Below are 6281 nucleotides of genomic sequence, written 5' to 3' on the forward strand. Positions count from 1 at the left end.
CAAGGAAGAAAATGAAATAATCAAAGAAAAGTCAAAAGATGAACTCATAGAAAATATGGAATTTCCAAAAGAATGGAAATATAAGAAATATCACCCTCAAGAACAAATTATAGGTGAACCATCTAGAGGTGTGACTACTAGATCTTCACTAAAGAACCTTTGCAATCATTATGCATTTCTATCCCAAAATGAACCTAAAAATATTGAAGAAGCTCTTAAGGATGAATCTTGGATAGTTGCAATACAAGAAGAATTAAACCAATTTGAAAGAAGTCAAGTATGGAAATTAGTACCCAAACCGAGAAATCATTCGATCATAGGAACTAAATGGGTATTTAGAAATAAAAAGGATGAAAATGGTATAATCAATAGAAACAAAGCTAGACTTGTAGTAAAGGGGCACAATCAAGAAGAAGGAATAGACTATGATGAAACCTTTACCCCTGTAGCTAGAATGGAAGCTATTAGAATGTTGTTAGCCTATGCTTCCTACAAAGAGTTTAAGTTATACAAAATGGATGTCAAAAGTGCATTCTTGAATGGATATATCAATGAAGAGGTATATGTTGAACAACCCCCTGGTTTTGAGAATATTGAAAATCCTAACCATGTATTTAGACTAACTAAGGCTTTGTATGGACTTAAACAGGCACTTAGAGCTTGGTATGAAAGACTTAGTGGATTTCTAATTGAGAAGGGATTTTTAAGAGGAAAAATTGATAGCACCTTGTTCATTAAAAATAAGGGATATAATATACTTTTAGTTCCAATCTACGTAGATGATATAATATTTGGTGCTACAAATGAACATCTATGTAAAGAATTTGCAAAATGTATGCAAGAAGAATTTGAAATGAACTTGATGGGGGAATTAAACTATTTTCTTGGACTGCAAATTAAGCAAGCAAAAAATGGGACTTTTATAAGTCAAACAAAATATATAAAAGATATGATACAAAAATTTGGTATGGAAAATAGTAAACCCATTGGCACACCTATGAGTACCTCCATCAGCCTAGACAAAGATGAAAAGGGAAAATCCATAGACACAAAGCACTATAGAGGCATGATTAAAAGTCTATTATATATAATAGCCAGTAGACCCGATATAATGTTTAGTGTGTGTATGTGTGCACGTTTTCAATCAGCACCTAAGGAATCACACCAAATTGCCGTTAAAAGAATCCTAAGATACTTAATAGGCACAATGAACTTAGGACTATGGTATCCTAAAGACACTGGTTTTGAAATGATCAGTTATTCAGATGTGGACTATGTCGGTTGTAAGATAGATAGAAAAAGTACAAGTGGCACATGCCACTTCTTAGGAAGATTTTAGTTTCTTGGTTTTCTAAAAAACAAAATTTCGTGGCTTTGTCAACTGCTGAGGCCGAATATGTAGCAGCTGGTAGTTGTTGTGCACAAACTCTTTACATGAAACAACAATTAAGAGATTTCAATTTAAACTACAAAACTGTATCAATTAAGTGTGATAACACGAGTGCGATTAACATATCTAAAAATCCTATTTCACACTCAAGAACAAAGCACATTGACATAAGACACCACTTCCTAAGAGATCATGTTCAAAAAGAAGACATAAATATGGAATTCATCAATACAAATAACCAATGGGCTGATATCTTTACTAAACCACTATCAAAAGATAGATTTATAACCATAAGAAGAGAATTTGGTCTACTACATAGTAGAGAAGTAAACTAAAAGGAACCAGACTTAAAGAAATACCTACAATCTTTAGGATCACCTATGGTTTGTCTCTTTTAAGTGATCAAAATTTGTTTTGGCAAGTACTTTGATGTGTTGTATAATTCAACACTGAGTTTGAATTGCTTTCCTTGTTGCTTGTAAAATAGACTCATGATACGTGATATGCAGCATGCTACATGTGGATATTTGAAAAATTGGCATCTTGAAATTGGTATTTTGAAAATCTAAGCATAAAGTTATTTTTTAAATATCTTGACCATGTATGCTTATGATCACATGAAAGAATGAAAAATTAGAATTTATTAGAAGTGCATGATAAAATTTCAATATGAATAACTAAGATATATATTGGTATCCATGAATATATCACTTGATCTTTAAGCAATACAACATGATTATGAGCATTGGTAATATTGTCATGATCTTGGTATTTGAATGATGCATTATGCATGTCAAATTTTTTTTAAGTTTTTTTTCACAAATATGAATGTTGAGCACCATATGCATAATTGAAAATTCCAAGATGTCACAACACATATGAAATAAAAATGCCTAATATGAAATATGATATTGAATTTTGGCATGATTGAGAAGTGTATGATCATATGTTCTTTTAAATGTTTACCCTTTTTAATTGATGTCAAAAGGGGGAGTAGTATTTGGCGAGCAAAAATTTTGGCTTGAATATTGAGTATGTTGAACATGATAGTATTTGAGCATGATAGCATGATAGTGAAAAATCATATTTGAGCATGTTGAGCACGATAAGAATGAAAATTTGGGCAATGAGCATGTTTGATCTTGAATCTACAAATTGTTAAAATAATGCTTATTGTAAGGGGGAATAGAATAATGTTAGTTGTAAGGGGGAGATTTTTTTTATGCTTATTCATATTTTTTGCTCCTCATTTGTCATCATAAAAAAGGGGAGAGATTGTTGACCTAACTAGACTTTTCAATCCTGTTTTGATGATAACAAAATGAAGGATGCTTTAACATATGAAATTAAGTGATGTGTTTTAGGTAAAAGAACTCTCAAGGTTGATAAGTTGAAGTTCAATATTAATCTAGTGAAAGTTCCTTAGAATGTTGAAGACAATGAATGACAAATGAAGAAGTTTAAGGGCAAGCAAACCCAGAGTCAAAAGTGAACCTGAAAAGGCTAAAGGAGGCTAGAGAATTTAAGAAGAATACAATTAGAAGAACTATTGTAAGTACTTCAAAGCCAAATGCCAGTTAGATATGTAAAGCTCTCATAAGTCAAAAGAAACTGAGAAACACCTTGTTAAAAGAGTTTAAAATATGTTTTTTTTTTTTTTCATTTTGAAGCTCATTAGGCAAAGAGACTTAGAGACTTTAGTTTAAGTCTTAGAACACATTTTTCAAGGTTAAACAAGTTAATATTCCAAGATTAATTAAGTAAAGAAGAGTTTAATTCAACAATTTAATTAAATGAGGAAATTGTTTTTTAGAAAAATTTTGAATTTCAAAATTAGTTCAATAATTTAATTAAATGAGGAAATTGTTCTTTGGAAAAACTTTGAATTTCAAAGTTAATTCAATAATTTAGTGTTACTTAATTAAATGAGGAAATTGTTCCTTGGAAAAATTTTGAATTTCAAAATTAATTCAATAATTAAATTAAATGAGAAAATTGTTCTTTGGAAAATTTTAAATTTCAAAATTAATTCAATAATTTATTGCTATCTAATTAAATGAGAAAATTGTTTTTTGAAAAATTTTGAATTTCAAAATTATTTCAATAATTTAATGCTACCTAATTTAATGAGGACATTATTCTTTGAAAAAGCCTATAAATACCTCTTTGGGTAATGAAAAAAAATAAAATAGAGAAAACACAAGAAAAAAGAGAAATCAAATAAAATTTGAAGTTCATCTTATTCTGAAATTCTCCTGAAGTTCTTCTTTGCTCACATGTTTTGCTCGAGAGGAATTCTACAATTTTGGTAGATTGAAAATATCAAAACTCGATTCTGGGTTACAATTCCATTTCTCTTTTAAACGAACCATTGGTGACTTCTAAAAACTTTAGAGCTTCATATACTCTAATTTGCTTTGTTTTTTTCTTTTTAAAGTACAATTTACATCTCAATTTGTACAACCTGCTCTAAATTTTGAGAGTACTTTTTTATACGCAAAATTTATATTATATTCTAGTAGATTGTGATGATTCCAGGTTTTCTAGATCGTTGGCTAGGCGAGGGATTGTCGCTTAGAGAAGTGTTGTTCTAGCCTTCTGAAGGAGTGTATAAAGGTATTGTTCCGCCCAGTAAAGGAACAGGTTTAGTGAATCATTTGGTGGTTTTTCCAAAGGCGAGGACGTATGCTGTGTTGAAGCCGAACCTCGTAAAATCCTGTGTCTCACTCTCTCTTTCCCTTACTCTTTATTTTCAGCATATTTATATTGCGCGGATGGTTTAAATTTGAAATCATATACACTACGTATATTTGGAAATCAAACAAACTTAAAGTTTATTTTTTATTTGGGTTGCGGAAACCATACGGGAGTACGTTACTTGGTTAAAACACCCAATGAAAATTAACTAATAGTTTACTTGAATTCTGAATTTTGGGAAGAGTGTGGATGTGTGGCTGTAAATCATATAAAAGAAGCAAATTTATTTTAACAAGCATATCATTCAACTACAGGGCTGGATTCATATTTATAAGGCATACATTAACAAACAACCGTCCTAATTTCTTACTACTGTATATCTTACTTTTGGTTTGATTGTTTGCTTTCAAATTGTGTTTGATTAGTTTGGATAGTGTGGTTGATTGAAAGGTTGTTTGGTGATTTAGTTGATTGAAAGGTTGTTTGGTGATTTAGTTGTTTAAGTGCTTGTGTTGCTGATTGTATAAAAGAAACTAAGTTATTGTGTGTTTGACAAATTAAACAAACAAGTAAAAGAATTGGTTAAACAATAAAAGAAGTTAAGTATTCTTAAAAGGAATTAAAAAGAAAGTTTTTAGATTCCTAATTCACCCCCATCTTGGGAAGCTATCCTAATTTCAATATCACTGTAGCCTAGACCTTTTTCTTGAACTATAATTCATTCTTTCTTCTTCACTAAGGATGTGGAGAAGGAAAAAAATGAGGTATGCAAAGATGAAAGGCTTGGGAGATGAATCATTTGAAGAAGAAGAAATTGTACTTAATGAAAAGGTTGGGAAAAGGAATTATTTGGAGAAGATAAAAGGGCATTAAAGGAGGGATGCATTTTCAATTAAAATTGAAAATTTCTTAAATAGTTAGGACAAAATAGGCATCATGAAATTTGTCATAACGAACTACCAAAAAGAGTGATTTGTGCTTTTAAACCCTTAGAATTTGAATATATATATATTCAAATTCTAAGGGTATATATATATATATATATAGAGAGAGAGAGAGAGAGAGAGAGAGAGAGAGAGAGAGCTTTTAAATATCATAAAAATCAACATTATCATCTAATTATAAACATTTATATTTTTGAAACATCATTACCATCTAATTGAGATTCTTGAATGTATCAAAAGAAATGATCCATGATCGCATAAATTGGCGAAAAAGGATTCATATAGCCAACCCCACTTAATGAGACTAAGGTTTGGTTTTGTTGTTTTGTTGTTTATTACCATCTAATTGAGAGTAAAGCATCAACACTACTATTATGTTCTTATATGTCTTCAAATTAGGATCCTACATGCACAGGGCTTTCATCTTAAACTCTTCCTTGACTTGGGAGGGTTGTTAAATTGGTGAAATTATTGTCATGACCTCCTTACTTCAATAATCTGTTCATACCTATGTCAAATTTTGAATCTCTTTAAAAGTTTGAGTTTTACTTCTCAATATAGCCTTTATAAGACTTTTTTTCTTGAAACTATAAGTCATTCTTTCTTCTTCACTAAGGATATATATATAGTGAAAAGGAAACAAAAAAGTTATGAGAAGATAAAAAGGTTCGGAGACGAATCATTTGGAAAAGAAGAAATGGCAAGAAATGAAAAGGTTGGGAAAATAAATTATTTGGAGAAGAGAAAAGGGCAAGAGAGGAAGGGTGCATTTTTAATTAAAATTGAAAACCTCTTAAATAGTTAGGGCAAAATAGGTATTATAAAATTTGTCACAACTACCAAAAAAGTGTTTTGTGCTTTTAGAAGTAGCATAATAATTTTATTTTTAAAATTTTTAAAAAATATAAATTTTTAACTGAACTATTATTGGGTCACTAGTTGCCATTGACAGTTGATTGGACCAATTACACAATGACTGAGTCCCCCTATAAAGTTGATGACTAAGCTAAGTTATGGTCTATTTGGTATCTTAATTGTTTTCTACTTCATGTTTTTTATTTCTCCACTATGAAAAGATAAATTATAAAACGTGTTTGTTTCATTGTTAGTTTTCTGTTTTTGTTGTCAATTTTCAATTATTTTTCAAAAAATTGAAAACTATTTTTTTTTTTTTTTGGTTTTTAGTTATTTTAACATATTATCATAAATTTTAATATCCAAAAATAATTTTTTTATATTAAATTATTCAT

The sequence above is a fragment of the Malania oleifera genome, chromosome 4, assembly GCF_029873635.1.
Source record: "Malania oleifera isolate guangnan ecotype guangnan chromosome 4, ASM2987363v1, whole genome shotgun sequence".
Taxonomy (NCBI): domain Eukaryota; kingdom Viridiplantae; phylum Streptophyta; class Magnoliopsida; order Santalales; family Ximeniaceae; genus Malania; species Malania oleifera.